This window comes from Neophocaena asiaeorientalis, unplaced genomic scaffold (assembly GCF_003031525.2).
Source record: "Neophocaena asiaeorientalis asiaeorientalis breed wild unplaced genomic scaffold, Neophocaena_asiaeorientalis_V1.1 scaffold429, whole genome shotgun sequence".
Classification (NCBI taxonomy): domain Eukaryota; kingdom Metazoa; phylum Chordata; class Mammalia; order Artiodactyla; family Phocoenidae; genus Neophocaena; species Neophocaena asiaeorientalis.
In genome coordinates this window covers 4,295,610-4,311,603 of record NW_020173550.1, presented here as the reverse complement: position 1 = coordinate 4,311,603, position 15,994 = coordinate 4,295,610, and the positions used below count along the sequence as shown (strand labels likewise).

General features: G+C 39.0%; 1 pseudogene; it reads left to right on the top strand.

The window, feature by feature from the left end:
* Positions 1-9,395: 9,395 nt before the first annotated feature.
* LOC112401476 (60S ribosomal protein L26-like 1 pseudogene) lies at positions 9,396-9,801 on the top strand (annotated as a pseudogene).
* The last annotated feature ends 6,193 nt before the right edge of the window (positions 9,802-15,994 follow it).

The following is a 15,994-nucleotide window of genomic DNA, read 5'->3' as shown; positions in this document are numbered from 1 at the left end:
ATTTTTTAAGACTTGTTTTATGGCCTAATATATGATTTCTCCTGGAGGACATTCTTTGTGCACTTGAGATGTCTGTGTATTCTACTGCTGTAGGATGAAATGATCTGTACACGTCTGTTAGGTCCATTTGGTCTATAGTATTGGTCAAATTCCCTTTTCTTATTGATTTACTGTTGGCATGTTCTATTCATTGTTAAAATGAGGTTTTGAATTTTCCTATTATTATTTTGTTGTTGTCTATTTTTCCCCCAGTACTATCAATATTCATTTTATATATTTAGGAGCTCTCATATTGAGTCCATATGTATTTATATGTAATTGTTATATCTTCCTGATGAATTGATCCTTTATCATTATATAATGCCTTTCTATGTCTCTTGTGACCGTTTTCGGCTTAAAGTCTATTCTGTCTAAATATAACTACCCGTGCCCTCTTTTGGGTATCTTTTTCTGTGGTTTCACTTTCAGCCCATGTGTGTCCTTAAGTCTAAAGCGAGTCTCTGGTAGACAGCATATACTTGAATCTTGATTTTTAGTCAATTCAGCCACTCTATGCCTTTTCATTGGGGAGTTTAATTTACATTTAAAGTAACTATTGATAGGGAAAGGCTTACTACTGTCATTTTGATCATTGTTTTCTGTCCATCTTCTTGTTCTTTTGTTTCTGCTTTCCTTTCTTGCTATCTGTGTGCTTTGTTGACTTTTTAAGAGTAATATTCTTCGAATATCTTTTTCTTTTTGTTTTGTGTATCTTCTACAGATACACAAAACAAAAGAAGATACACTGCTCTTCTTTTGTGGTTAACAGATGCTTACATAAAACAGCTTATAGTTACACAGTCTTTAAAGCTGATAACAGTGACTTCAATCACATGCAAAAAGTCTACACTTTTACTTCTCTCACATCCATCTTATGGATGTCACAATTTATGTGTTTTACATTGGATATTCATTAACAAACTTTTGTAATAGTAGTTATACTTAATACTTTTGTCTTTTAACTTTTTTCTATTCTTTTTCAAATTCTTTTAACTTTTATACTAAAATTAAATTGTTTTACACAACAACATTACAATACCATAGTATTCTGTATTTGTCTGTATAGTTAACAGTGAGTTTTATTCTTTCATATGCTTTTGTGTTTCTGCTTAATGTCCTTTTGTTTCAACTTGAAGAACTCCCTTTAGCATGTCTCCCTTTGCCATTTCTTATATGGCAGGTCTAGTGAAGATTTAACTCCCTTATCTTTTGTCTTGAAAAGTATTTCTCCTTCATTTTTTGATGGACAGTTTTGCAGAATACAGTATTCTTGGCTGGCAATTTTTTTTCTCTCTCCACTTTGAATATAGCATCTCACTCTCTCCTGCAAGGTTTCTGCTGAACAATTGGCTGATAGTCACGGGGGCCCCCATATATGTGATGAGTTGCTTTTCCCTTGCTGCTTTCGGAATTTTCTCTTTGTCTATGACTTTTAACAATTTGATTATAATGTATCTTGGTGTAGATTTCTTTAGATTCATCCTCTTTGGAAGGTTTAGGCTTTATGAATGTGAATGTCTACTTCTCTCCTGAGATTTGGGACGTTTTCAGCTGAAATGCATATTGGCTCACTTAATGGTATTCCATAAGTTCTTTAGGCTCTCTACACTTCTTTTTTTTTTTTTAATTCTTGTTTTCTGTTCTCCTCCTCTGACTGTATAATTTCAAATTACCTGTCTTGAGTTTATCGATCCTTTCTCCTACTTGATCAAGTCTTCTATTTAAATTCTCTATTATATTTTTAAGCTCAGTTTTTGTATTCTTCAGCTCCAAAGTTTCTGTTTGGTTCTTTTTATGGTTTCTCTTTATTTATATTCTCATTTTGTCCATGTATTGTTTTCTTGATTTAATGTAGCTTTTTATGTTTTGTAGCCTACTGAGCTTCTTTAAAATGACTATTTTGAAATTCTTTTTCAGGCAATTCATAGATCTCTGTTACTTTAGTGTTGGTTACTGGAGACTTATTTTATTATTTTGCTTGTGGAAATTTCCCTGCTTTTTCATACTTCTTGTAGCTTTGCATTCATGTTGGCACATTTGAAGAAGGAGTCATCCTTTCAGTCTTCGTGGACTGACTTTGACAGGCAGAGATCTTCACTAATCAGCCTGGCTTGAAATTCTGGGACCCTCGAAAACCTTCTCTATAAATATGCATAGTTTATTCCTCATCCTTCTTCCTGGAAGAGATGCTTCAGGGGTATGCACATTCTTCTAATCTTGAAGAGCCATGCAGGTCACCATAAATTACCCACTCCTTTTCATTAGGTTGATGCAGTGAATGGCCTGGATGTTGGGTGCAAGTTCCACTTCTCTCCTTCCTTCCTAAAGGGAAAGCTTCATGGCCTATACACCTTTTCCCAACCTTGTAGATCATGCTGGCTGCTGAGAGCCAACTGCCCATTTTCTTTGTTCTTATCTACCCCTAGACTTTCACACTTTACTTATTCCCACAACACTTCACTCTGGGTTAAGTGGGACCGAAGTAGATCTCCTGGGCAATGCCTCAAAAGACTAGAGACACCGAATGCATGTTTTACTCTCTCCTTCTCCCAAGGGAGACATCTCAGTCCAAGGTGATCTCTCTCAGTGCTGACCTGAGACAGCTTGGGGGAGGGTCTAACATGGGAAAAGTGAAACTGCTCTTCTTACCCATTTCAATGAGTTTACTCTTGGATTTGTGCTCATCTGGGACGTTGCAGCCTCTTAACTGGATCCTGGAAATTGCATAAAGTTATTCTGATCCATACATTGATGTTAAATCAGTGTTTCTGTGACAGAACAAGGGCTGGGACTTCCTATTCTAAGATCTTGCTAATAACCCCGAGTCACTTTTATATCTAGAAGTTCTATTTGATTTCATTTAACTCTGTTATTGAGTATTTTTATATCATTTTTTTGGTTTGTTTTGGATCCTTTTTATGTGTATAATAGGTTTTTTTTTTTTGCGGTACGTGGGCCTCTCACTGTTGTGGCCTCTCCTGTTGTGGAGCACAGGCTCCGGACGCTCCACAGCATGTGGGATCTTCCGGGACCAGGGCACGAACCCACGTCCCCTGCATCAGCAGGCAGACTCTCAAAACTTTTAAACAGTTTTACTTAGTAGCTCAATGATGTCCTCTTCTTTCTAATCACCCCCTGCCTTTCACCAAAGACACTGTTGTACAGGTGTATTTGGTTTGAGTGTGGCTATGTCAAGAAGCAGTGGAGACAATGGCTCTGAAATGGGGAATGTACCTACATTAGTGTGTGTGTGTGTGTGTGTGTGTGTGTGTGTGTATTTTTAGGTGGTCATTGAGATGGTAGAGCACATACATAAGATTAAACATCTGTAATTTAAAAGTGCATAAGAATTAATTGTTTTAGGGTGTGGCAAAGTATTATCAGAGTCTCAGAGGATTCACACCTCCAAAAATGAAGAATATTCTCATCTGAAATGAACTACTCTAATAAACGTTGATTATAATCACAATCACCACAATAATGTAACTGCTATTTTGAGCAGTACTTTTTTTAAAGTCTTTTTCCATTGTTGAGATGATTCAGCCGTTTCGGAAAACAAAACAAAGTACAAATGAGTGGGTGAGTATGCCATGAAAGCCATTCCTAAATGATTAAAGCCCTGGCTATCTCAGTTATTGTCAGCATTGTACCTGCCTCCTTCATAAATACTGTTTTTAACGGTCAGCCCACACAACATTAAAGGTCTCCCTGGCCTCTTTACTTGGTCTGAGGGTCCCAGAAAACTGCAATTATTCTCAAATCAATATTTTCCCTTTTCACTATACTGTTATCACTTGTGATTACAGCTAGGGAAGGAGATATTTAATTTAAAATCCTGGGCCTGAATTTTCTCCCTTTAGGTTATCTGCTCTCACTGAACGCTTGTTGAAAGCAGATCAGAGGGAAAAGGAAGAAGAGGGTCCCTACACTCATCGGAATGTCTAGTTTCCTACATTATAGACAGAATACATTTCTAAATCCTAGCCTCAGAAATCAACCATTTTAGGTAGGACACCTGATTATAAGAGACAGAAACACAACTTTAAAAAACCTAAGGAAAAAAAATGTGGATGAGAGAGGTTTTGTTTGCTTTGCTTGAAGAGTACTGGGGGCTTATACTCAAACAAAGAGTTGAACAACCAACCTCAGAAAACAGAAACTAAGGCAGTTCTGGTCCTCAGGTAATGAAAACCAGGATCCAATGTTGTTAGGTTTCTCTCCCTCCTCCACTTCCTTTTTCATCTCTGGCCTTGCCTGTTCGTTTTCCTCTTTCTTATTATAAGCCAGTGTCTTCACACAGTGGGAGACTTTGACTCTAGAAGCAGTGGGTTCACAGCCTCACAGCTTCAGAACAGAGATAATAGAGTTCTTTCTTTGCAGCTCCAGTGAAAACTATTCCTGGAAAGGAATCCAATTAGCCAGGCTCAGCTGGAGCCACATGGCCACCACTTAGATAAGTCATTATGACTACGGGCTAGGGAGGATTGCTAGGATTGTCCCCAAGTTAAATTGTGTCCTCTTCTTTGACTATCACTGAACTTTGATGAAAGTTGCTGTCAAGGGGTATGGAGGTGTCCTCTGAGGGCCATGGGGTGAGAGGTAGAGAAGGGGGTACTATCTACAGCAGAAAAGGGAGGGATTTATCCAGAAAAAAAACAAAACAAAACACATCAACCTCAGTAACCACCAGCATAACATTGATTTTATGGGATGTTACGTTTTCAGTTCCAACAGTTCTCCTGACAAATGAACTTTGTGAACTTACAAGATGGGGACCGCCTATATCTGAAAAATTACTCAAGGGCAAAAAAGAAAATAGTTGTGGGAGAAAGTACATCATGTCATTTATCATCTGTTTTCCCCTTGAAGAACAGGTGTGGCTTTCCTTTGGGTTTTTGGTCTTTCCAATGAGGTCGCTTCCTTAGTTGATAGTCCAGAGCCCTTGAGCTTTAGGTCAAAGTCCAAAGTCAATCTGATTGTCAGCTTTAATAAGGGCATATGTAGCACAATCTCTCCTATCTCCTGAAGATTGAATGAGGAAATTCTTCACTTTTAATAGAGTATAAAACATATAGGTTATCTTGTTCAGGTCAATGCTTATTACATATAATATCAAAGTTTAAATTAACACCATAAGATAGTATGTATGTATACTCTCTCTATTTTACTCTATTCTAAAATACCTGCTCTAAAGTTCACATTAGAATACTCCCTATGATGAGATTTTTGTAGTAATTATCCTTATACTACACAGACATATTTTCTTTAGACGATTACTACATAGAAACTGTATGGTATGCAATGTCTTCATTTTACATGAATGACAAAATAATATGAATGAATACACCTCAAAAGCCATGCTATTCTTATTTGGCCATATAGCCCTGCCCTAGGGCATATGAGTAGCTCATCAGTTCTGAAGAAAGACCTGTAGTAACACAGTGTAGGAAAAGTTACTCAAAGATCTTTGGCAGAGAACTCTGGAAAGATTTTTAAAAAGTCATTTCATGGAATTACTTTACAAATGTTAAAAAAAAAAAAAAAAAAAAAAAAAAGAAAGAAAGAAACAGAACATGGAAAGCTTCCAAAAATGGAAAATGCAAAATCCAGCAATCAAAACTGAAATATAGTTCATAACACTACCAGATTCCCAACAAGTTCCTAAGGAAAAACTCATAGAAAAAGTTAACTTCTTGTTGTTTGTAAAATAAAAAGGCCCTCTTCTTCTATGCTTTTTTTTTTTCCTCTCTTTCCCTTCACTGTGGAAGAATGTAAGATTTCATAACAACAGATATGCAGTTTGCTTTTGATTGAGTCACTTTATGCAAATGTTTCACTATGCCAAAAAAGAGAATTGGGCAAGAAAATACTCTTCCTGTCGCCGGCTGGCATTCCTCATTTACTCACTGGAGCATTTGAGGTGACAGCATGGTCCTCAGAAGTTGTCAAGTTCTGTGATTTAGTCATAGCCACTTACGTTCAGAGCCATTGAACTAAAGAGCTTTGCTTTGGGAACACTTTATGTACCCCGTGTGCAACAGGCCAGACTTCTTCAAGTAATCTTCAACTTTTACTGCAACTGATCTCAGATTTGTAGCATACAGGAAACAAGTAACAAACCTTGCCCTGTTTTCAACCTTTTTAAAAATGCTTCTGTGGGATATGAATATTTTATTATTTTCTCAGCTGATGGTGAGAAACCCACTAAGATTTGCATCTGCTCTGTTGCAAAGCATTTTGATTGTTTACTTTGTCCCTAAATTATTTCTTTTACTCAGATCCATTTAACTGTCCAACTCAACCCATTGGCATAGATGGAGTATTAAATGGAGTTAAAGATTAACAAGCTCATGTGACTATCGTTTCAATTCAAAGGGAAATTTGATCCCTGGGACAGAAAATGGACTTATTTCATAAACAGAGTTAGTGATAACTCTTGTGATTTAATTTTGAATAATTGTCTAATATCCATATACATCTCCCCAACTTTTAGCTAGACTTCTTGAAATTCACAATTTTAGAAATTATGTTAGGAGAAGCAATGGCAAGTACCCAAAGAATGAGTGTCTTGAAATTCAGTAGTTGTGTTTTTTAAGTGCAGAGAGGAAGTAATTGAGTGGAATTATTATACATTAAACAGCTCAATGTTAATTTTTCATGTTTTGATATTTTTTCCTTTTTTTATAACTAGCTGAGACTGGACAGTGAAAGGAATAAAGAGAAAACAAAATCAAATTAGAGATCAGAAAGTTTTAGTTCCAGCCCTGGCACAAAACCATATGTCATTTACAACAAACTACTTCAACTCTCTGAGATTCAGTTCTCTACCTGGGTATTATTTAATGATAACTGCTGTAACAAACACCTGTAAAAAACTCATTTATTGTGTATTAATAAATCAGTAATTATTAATACATAATAAATTATATTCTCTGATCTCAAAGTTGGATGAAGATTTTCTTTATCAGGTGACTCTTAAATGGCCCTTGGGGTAGCACTCTGACAAGAAGTAATTTAGGGACCAGTCCCCTTCCATATTGTGCCTTTGTTATTTTGGAGTCCTTCATTTTTGGCTCCACAGGGAGAAAGCAAGAAAGACCTTGTAGGATCATTTGAGAGCCAGACCTGAAGATAGCTTCTATCATTCTGACTACATTCCATAGACAAAAACTCCATGACATCCACAGAGTGGATAACCTACATCAATTCTGAAAATTAATGAATAAAGTGAATTCCTTAGATATAAGGTAAGCTGAAATGTTGGACACACAGCATGATAGCATTATCTTTGCCACAAAATGTTAAATGAATGGGGTTAAATGAGTTTTATATTTCCCTCCAAGGGTATGTAATTTAGTGGAAAAATTAAAGAGAAAATACAGAGTAAGATTCAAGGAAGGCAGAACTAAGTCGAAGTTTCAAAGAGCAGCATAAAAGACTAGACCGTGAAACCTTGGAGAGCAAGAACCCCATGTGATGTTTCTCATAATTTACAACACATTTGCATGCAACTTACAGATACCTATTGATGTTTGCTATTGATGATACTGGAAGCTTATAGGCTTGAAGGTAAGATGAAACTGGTGAACAGAGCAAAATAGACTGGGTATTCTTGAGGACAAACTTTTTTACCTCAATATGTCATTATTAGCCAGTCTTGGCACGGATAAAAAAATCACTGTGGAACCAAACAGTCAGCTCAGAAGAGAACATCCTCCTACATGGTCGTCCCCCTTTACATGAACATCTCTATTTCGGCTGAAGGACCTGGGTCACATTCCCAGTCATGGCAATGCAGTTGTGTATATCGTAACAGTGAGGGACGCTTTCTAGGGAGAAGGACAGGCCTTCAAAGCTCCTCAAAATTTTTTATTTTAAAATTTTCTATTGGGTTTATTTGTTGGTGGTGGTTTTATTTTGTTTGTGGTTTTTTTGAGATAAAAAACAAACACTTGTGGATCAAAGAGTCTTGTTTTTGTAGGGAGTTTTCCAGAATCCATAAACTATCCGTGAAGATAATTCTTCGAAAACACAATGATTTCAACAAAATAAAACAAAGCTCTTGGACTTTGGCCCTTCGTTGTCAGAATCAAAGGCGTGTCTCAATTAGAAAACCCTTTGCTATAGCCTACGCTCATGGCTTGATGTTGCTTGCTGATTTCTATCAGTTCTGATGCCAATCTGAGCCTGTTCTCTAAACTCTACAGGAACAGTGAAAACACTGTCTTAAAAACACACCTGCACGCTCACACCAATAGAGGAACAAATAAACTTCTGAGAAATTTATTAATAGTCAATATTTATTAAGTCCTTAATTTGTGCTGGACATTGTTCTACGATGTTTTGTATGTATTAACACAATTAATCCTCTCTTTGAGGAAGTTACTATTTATGAAGTTACTATTATGAACCTCATTTTACAGATGAAAAAACTAAGGAACAACAATGTGAAATATTTTTCTCAAAGTAACGTCCTTGGAAAAGAAGTCGAGCCAGAATTCAAACTCTCATCTTTCGACTTCAGAGTCAAGTTCTTAAGTGCATTGCCTATTGCCTGCAGTGACATGAAATACCACAACCAGTCATTTCCAACCAAAAAAAAAAAAAAAAATCTGAACGGAGAGGGATTTTTTTTTTAAGAGGATGACACATCCACTCTGAAAATCAGAGAATAAAGAGTTAACATTCTAATAGCTCACATATGTCTTCCAGCATCTCTGACATGTAAAGAGCTTGAAGTCATCACTTTCATCTTTATAACCAGAAAAAAACTAAGCCAAGTAAAATGAACTAAAAATCAACAACTCTTCTTGGACCTACCAGAGAACTGAGGTTGTTGGGAAAACTGCCACCCCAAAATCTAGACAGGTGACTCCAAAGAGTCACAGCTGAGATCTGTTTACCCGAAGAGCAGAAATCACTGGAACCATAAACTGGTAGGAACACTTAAACGGTAATTTTGATAAACTGCTGGAGACTGAATTGGACCAACCTATGGGAGAGAAACGCCTGCTGGTCGGAGTCTCATGGGGCCTCACATTTTCCTGGGCTTTACCTCCAGGAAACCCACTAAGTCCTCATGGTGAAATTCTGAGAAAGAGTCCCTCCTGGCTCTGGCAGAAAAAGAGGAAGAGTAACAATTGTGAAATATGCCTAAAGTCTTCTCCACAACAAAGGGCTATTCTCCAGGGAAAAATCAAACTTCATCAGAGTCTGTCATACCTGCAATAAGGGCACTTCTCTCACTTGCGTCACCCTCTAGATTTCATGATTCACCAAAGGAGGTGAGGAGATCTAAGATATACACGTGAAAGCGCACACTTCTGAGCCCAGCGGGTGCCAGGTAGACAGTCATCATGAAGTTCAATCCCTTTGTGACCTAGGACTGCAGCAAACACCACTTCAGTGCCCCCTGGCCCATGTCGGCCTGGCTCTCAGAGGAGATGCAGCAGAAGTACAATGTCTGGTCTATCCGCCTTTGCAAGGACGACGAGCTCCAGGTGGCCCAGGAACACTACATAGGTCAGCAAATTGGCAACGTAGTGCAGGTGCACAGAAAGAAATATATCATCTACATCAAGTGGGTGCGAGAAGGCTAACAGTACAATTGTCCACGTGGACGTTCATCTGAGCAAGGTGGTTATCACTAGGCTAAAACTGGAAGAAAAAAAAAATTCTCGAATGTAAAGCCAAATGGTGACAAGTTGGAAAAGAGAAAGCCTATGATATAAAGAAGAACTTATTGATTAAATACAGGATTGACTATAGCCAGTTGTGCAGCCACAATTTTACTGTAGATTTTTAGCTAGTGTGTATTCCTTTGGAATTTTCAAGATATCTCTTGTGAGTTTCATTTCCCTCCTGTTTTATTATTGATCTATGGCTCTGTAAATAAGCTTCTGCAATTCTGATTAATAATCCTGAGAATAAAAATTGAAAATGTTTCCTAAAAAAACTGTGAAGGTCAGAGCACAGGGACATAGACCTACGAAAAGAAGGCAATTTAATCATATGATGACAAAATGGTTCTTCTCCCCCACCCCACATTACCACCACACCAACAGCCCTCCAGCAGAATAACAGTGGATTGCAGCTGCTAGTTTTCCAAGACACAGACTCCCTCTGGGGAGTAATATTTAGGAAAGTACAAAGTCAACGGGGGAAACAAAAGCAAGGACACTAAATTCACTGGGAGACTCTGGCACCTACAGCTACAGTAAACATTAAGCACAACCTACTCTTACCCAGATTAACACAAACTTCACACTAAAGGCCTATTTAGCTCACTTCCTATTCTCCAACACATAATGTCAGGCTTTCAACAAAAATAACAAGGCAGGCTACAAGGCAAGAAAAGACAGAAGGATCAAAGCAAGTATCAGAACTAAACTCAGATGTGGCAGAGATGTTGGAATTATATTGGAAATTTAAAGTAACTATGATTAATACGCAAAGGGCACTAACGGAAAAAGCGGACAGGATGTGAAAACAAATGAGTAATGTAAGCAGAGAGATGGAGGCTCTAAGAAAGAATCAAGAGGAAATGCTAGAAATCAAAAACACTGTAACAAAAACGCAGAATGCCTTTGATGGGCTCATCCATAGACTGAACACGGCTAAGAAAAAAAAATCAGTGAACTTAAAGATAGATCAATATAAACTTCCCAAGCCATCAAGAAGGTGAAAAGACAATGTAGGTAATAGGAGAAAAGTCTCCCCAAACATATTGTAATTAGTATACTTGTACTGGTACCTAGTACCAGAACTTGTATCTAATAAGAAGTTCAACTCTCGATTAAAAATCTGTGTGTGACTTTTCATATCTGAGCAGAGGCAATTACAATGGCTTTACCAGGCAGGCCTCATATGGGAAAGCTTTCCCTCCTCACATCGAATTTGGTGCATAGCTATGCATTGTAGTTTCTGAAGAGAGTTGTAGTCAAGGACTCAAGCCTCTCTGGCTGGTCAAGGTCATGCTCTTTTTTTGCATTCCTAACTCCATTCCTAGCCTTGGGCAGATCTTCCCAAACACCTCTGCTAAGACCTCCTTATGTAGGGGAGGAGGAGAACACCTTGAAGACACTTTAAACTACTCCAACTCTGTACCCAGCACTTTCACAAACTTTACTCCTGTTTCTCCTCCCAAATCCATGGTCCACAAAACTGCTAGAGGCTTTTGTTGGGGGCTTCCTTGACCATGAGACAACCCCCGCACCAGACTGATCCACGTGACTCTCAAACGGTACATTATTCCATGGGGAAAAATGGAACAGGGGAGTCTGTACTTTCTCTGAGTTTAACCTCTTGTTTATACCATCTTGGTTAGTGATTAAAGGCTTAACTCCTTCATTTTTGCCTTGTTGCTTTACATGGCTACTCTGACACCTGGCAGCTGTGCTCTGTCTCCCAGCTCAACTGCACTCATGAAATCGAAAATACATTTTAAAAATTGTACAGCTCAATGATAAAATAACCCAATTAAAAGATAGTCAAAGGATCTAGGGCTTCCCTGGTGGCGCAGTCGTTGAGAGTCCGCCTGCCGATGCAGGGGACACGGGTTCGTGCTCCGGTCCGGGAAGATCCCACATGCTGCGGAGCGGCTGGACCCGTGAGCCATGGCCGCTGAGCCTGCGCGTCCGGAGCCTGTGCTCCGCAACGGGAGAGGCCACAACAGTGAGAGGCCCGCGTACCGCAGAAAAAAAAAAAAAAAAAAAAAGGATCTGAGCTGTTATTTTTCCAAAGAAGATAAACAAATGGACAAAAACCACATGAAAATATTCTCACCATCACTAACCATCAGGGAAGTGCACAGCAAATGAGATAACACTTCATGCCCGCTAAGATGACTATAATAAAAATAACAATATAACATAATAATGGGTTGTCAAGGATGTGAAGAAACTGGAACCCTCCTACATTGCCGGTGTGAATGTAATATGGAGCAACTGCACCATACTGCAGAAATATGAATGTTAAAAGTGCTTCTGGGGGTATGTCAGATAGAAATGAAGAGTATGTTATGGGTAACTGGAGGAAAGGTCATCCTTATCATAAAGAGGAAGAGAGCTTATCTGAATTGTGTTCTGTTGGGCTGCAAGAAGAAATTGTAAGTGGGGAAAGTAATAAACCAAAGAAGGAATTTTTAACCAGAATGTGAAGATGTGGAAATTGTCAGCCAATCCACGTTGCACAAAATGAGGAAGCATGTTCTGGAGAGAACACCAGGGGTGTAGCTGGACAACCGTTTGCGAAGGAGACTAGGCATGTGATTTGTGAGTCCAATCCACCATTTCAGCAGAAACACTTGCAGCTTGGACTGACGGAGACAGAGATGAGATGAAATAAAGGAAGGCTGTCAGACTTCTGGGATTCTACAGGCAGGAAACAGGCAAACAGAATTATCTGGCTGTGAATATCAGTTATTCTTTGAGAAAAGGGAAGAATGACCTCAAGGGAAGTTCAGAGGCCAGTGGATCTGTCATTGACATTAGGACGTTGAGGCTAAAGGCCAAGGGAGGCTTCTCAGTTCCAAAATGTAGGGCCACATCATGAGTTCCAAGGGGCGGGGCTGCTTCCCAGGAGCAGAGGAAGCAGATCATCACCCGGGGCTGCCACCGAGGGCCCCAGAAGACAAAGCATTCAACCAAATAGGGTTAGTCTCAAGCCTTAAAATCTAATGGAATTTTCTCTGCTAGTTTTCAGACTTGTTGAGGACCCATGACCCCCAGCTTCCTTACCATTTCTCAGTTTTGGAAAGGGAATGTCTGCTCTATGTCTGCCCCATCATTGTAATTTGAAAGCCCCCTGAGATCACAAAACATTTCTTCTTTTAATTTGCTATTGATTTTCACCCACATCCTCCTTCCATCCTCTCAGTACAGCCGTAAGGTTCAGAAGAGGACTGACCCATACAGGCGGCAAGCGGGAGTCTTGTCAATGTCTTCCCCTTTGTCCATTTCAGTCAAATGGAGTAGGGTTGGATAAATACAAGCTTATGACTATCCCATTCACTGGGTAGGAAAGCAGACAGAGATCCAGCTTAGGTAGGTGGGGAAAAACAACAACCCACCATTCCCTTAGGAAACTGTACAGTGATATTTAGGGCTACCATCATGGTGTCATGTTAAGCAACTGATTCTTTACCTGAAACTCTTACATGAAACCCAAGTTCTGGCACTACAGTATCAGGTAAGGATAAAGAAAAAAATTTACAAGTAGAGAAAAGTTTATGTAAGTTCCTATGCCCCACCCCCTCCTCTCCATCTTCACAGTTTCTCAACAAATGACAAACCCCCCTTACTTCTATGCATATTAAATTTGAATACACATTTATCCAATCTTGGAAGCCATCCCTTCAGTCTATGATCATTCCCAATTTAGTAAGCAAGTGTTTCATCTGCTTATTCCAATTTCTAGTCAACCCATGACTTTGTAGGGGTAAACTTCCTTGTATATGATGCTTTTTAGTTCACATTGCAGTGTACCTGTGATAAAATTGGTTCTTTGATTAGGTGATAAATAAGCAAGAAGTCCAAATTGAAACTGTATTTTCTGTTCTAGCTTCTACTGTGTTAGGGGAATTTGCTTCAGCTACCAGATATGCAAATCCAAACCCAGAATGAATATCTATCCCAGTGAAGACCCATTGGAATCTACCACAGAATCATAAATTTACCTGCCAGCTATGGGTGGACCCAGATCACCTTGGTATGAAGTCCATGGCTATCTTTAGTTTCTCACGTTCTTGTCAACAAAAATAACAATTTTTAATCACCTTTCAAGTTTCTGAGTGAGATAGTTGAATACATCTTTTTCCTGCCCATTGTTGCATTGCTTGAATGTCTCTCCAGCCACTGATCTCCTGTATCCAAAAGTCTACCCTCAAAGTGCAAGTGGGGCATTTACTTTTTGGCTCGTCACCTTAGAAATGGGAAGGGGGCTTTCTGATGTGCAAACATATGTCCCACTTTAATTTCCTTCTTCAGGTCCGTAAGGTTTTCCATAATAGAGGACCCCGGTTCAATGTTCCTTTAATTTTCTAGTCATCTAAGCCCCCCTTTTCCAAATTACTTTACCAGTCCATTAGTCCTCATCCAATAATCCTGGCTGTTGCCGCTGGATGGCAGTAACAGACTTTTGCCAGAAGCGCCAGTCAGCAGAACTGCAGGTAGTAGAAACTTCCACCATCATCACCGGATTTCCTTATTCAGTTCTCTTACTATGTACAGTTAACCTCCAAGCTCTCAGCTTTTCTTGGAGACTTTACTGAACTATGAAACAAGGGATTTGTGGTCAATGATATCACTGCATATCACAGATCCATACTTAAAGCCAAAATTGCTCTCCAGGGCATCCTATATTGTTTTAAATTAACCACTTGAGTGGACTCAGGCAATTCTAAAGTTTTCCTATCTAGCATGTCTAATTGAAGTGGGGGAAGGAGCAGACTTGCACAACATCCCTTTCTCAATGATTCGGATAAGGGAAGGGTCCCCATTCAGACATCATATCCATTGCAATGATACATTCTTTGTAAGAGAGAGGCAACAACTATGCACAATTTGTATTCATAAATTCCCACTTTGAACCATACTTTCACTTGCAAGCCTTCTACACTTACATCACCATATTCTCCAAATGTAATTATATTGCCCTTAAACCCTTCATAAGCAGGTTTAGGTACCAATGTCCAGCAATCCCAATAGTTTTTTCACCACCCATAGGCTGCTGGTACCAGACCAGTGTAAATGGCCTTGGGTCCCTGGCTGGAGTTTTTCTGGGACTTGGGTTCTCCCATCAAAGTCATAATCCTCTCTTTGCTCTGCACTTTTTCCATTGGCCTAGGCTCTAAAGAGATTTTAGACTTTGCTTATGTGTAATACTCAGATTTTTAATCCATCAAAGCTAGAATAAATTGAGTGACTGTCATTTTATAATCTGAGGACTTGATGTTGGAGCTTTTGTAATCTTTTATAGTGATTCATTAACATTTACTGACTACTTCATTGATCTCTTCCTTTTTCATGCCATTTTGAATCAACTATAAGACATTTCTGCCTGGCTCAGTTGCCCAAGGTTTCTTTTCCCCCCATCTCTCATATTCTTATCATTCCATTTCTTCTGAGTCTTCCTAGTTTTTTTTTTTCCTATCATTAAATCTCACTCAGGGGAGCTGAGCAAGGAGATCTGGGGCAGCTTCCCTCACATGCTCTTATCCCCCCAACGATGTAGGTACTGAGGATTCCACAAAGTTGTAGCTCTCTTTTATCTCAGCATCAGTCATCACCTGAGTCAGAGTCTTAGTGTTGGGTTATGCATCGTCATGCAACCAATCTAAAGCTACTAGCATTTCCAGCATTTCAGTAGCCTCAGGGGATTCCATTTAATATCTAAGAGAGGAGGTAGGAAATATCCCTTTTCAGGGCACACACCACATACTCTTGTCTTTATACAATTTATTTAACAGAGTGAGAGTTTGTCCCTCTACACCCATTTCTAGGACGGCTGCAAACCAGTGTAGGATCCTGAGTAAGACTGCACAGGCTGTCACCTCTAACCTTCCAAATCCAATTTCCATTTCAAAAGCAATTCCAAAAAGAGCTGCAAAATGTATGGAAAAGGTAACTTAACTCTTTACCAAATTCCAGTCAAAGCAAATTCCTCCTGGACACTCCATTCCTCCCCCTTACAGACAGACAGTCACAGGCCCTAACACAGTGACTCTGGTAGCTTCACTCTGCTTTCAGTTACTTTAGTTAGAACAGACAGGAGCAAAAAGCCACCTCTTACTTTTTTACAAAAAATAATTATTTTAATACAATTTTCAAAGGTTACCTTCCATTTACAGTTATTAAAAAATATTGGCTATATTCCCTGTGTTGTACAATAGATCCTTGAGCCTATCTTATACCCAATAGTTTGTACCTCCCACCCTCCCTCCCCTATATTGCCCCTC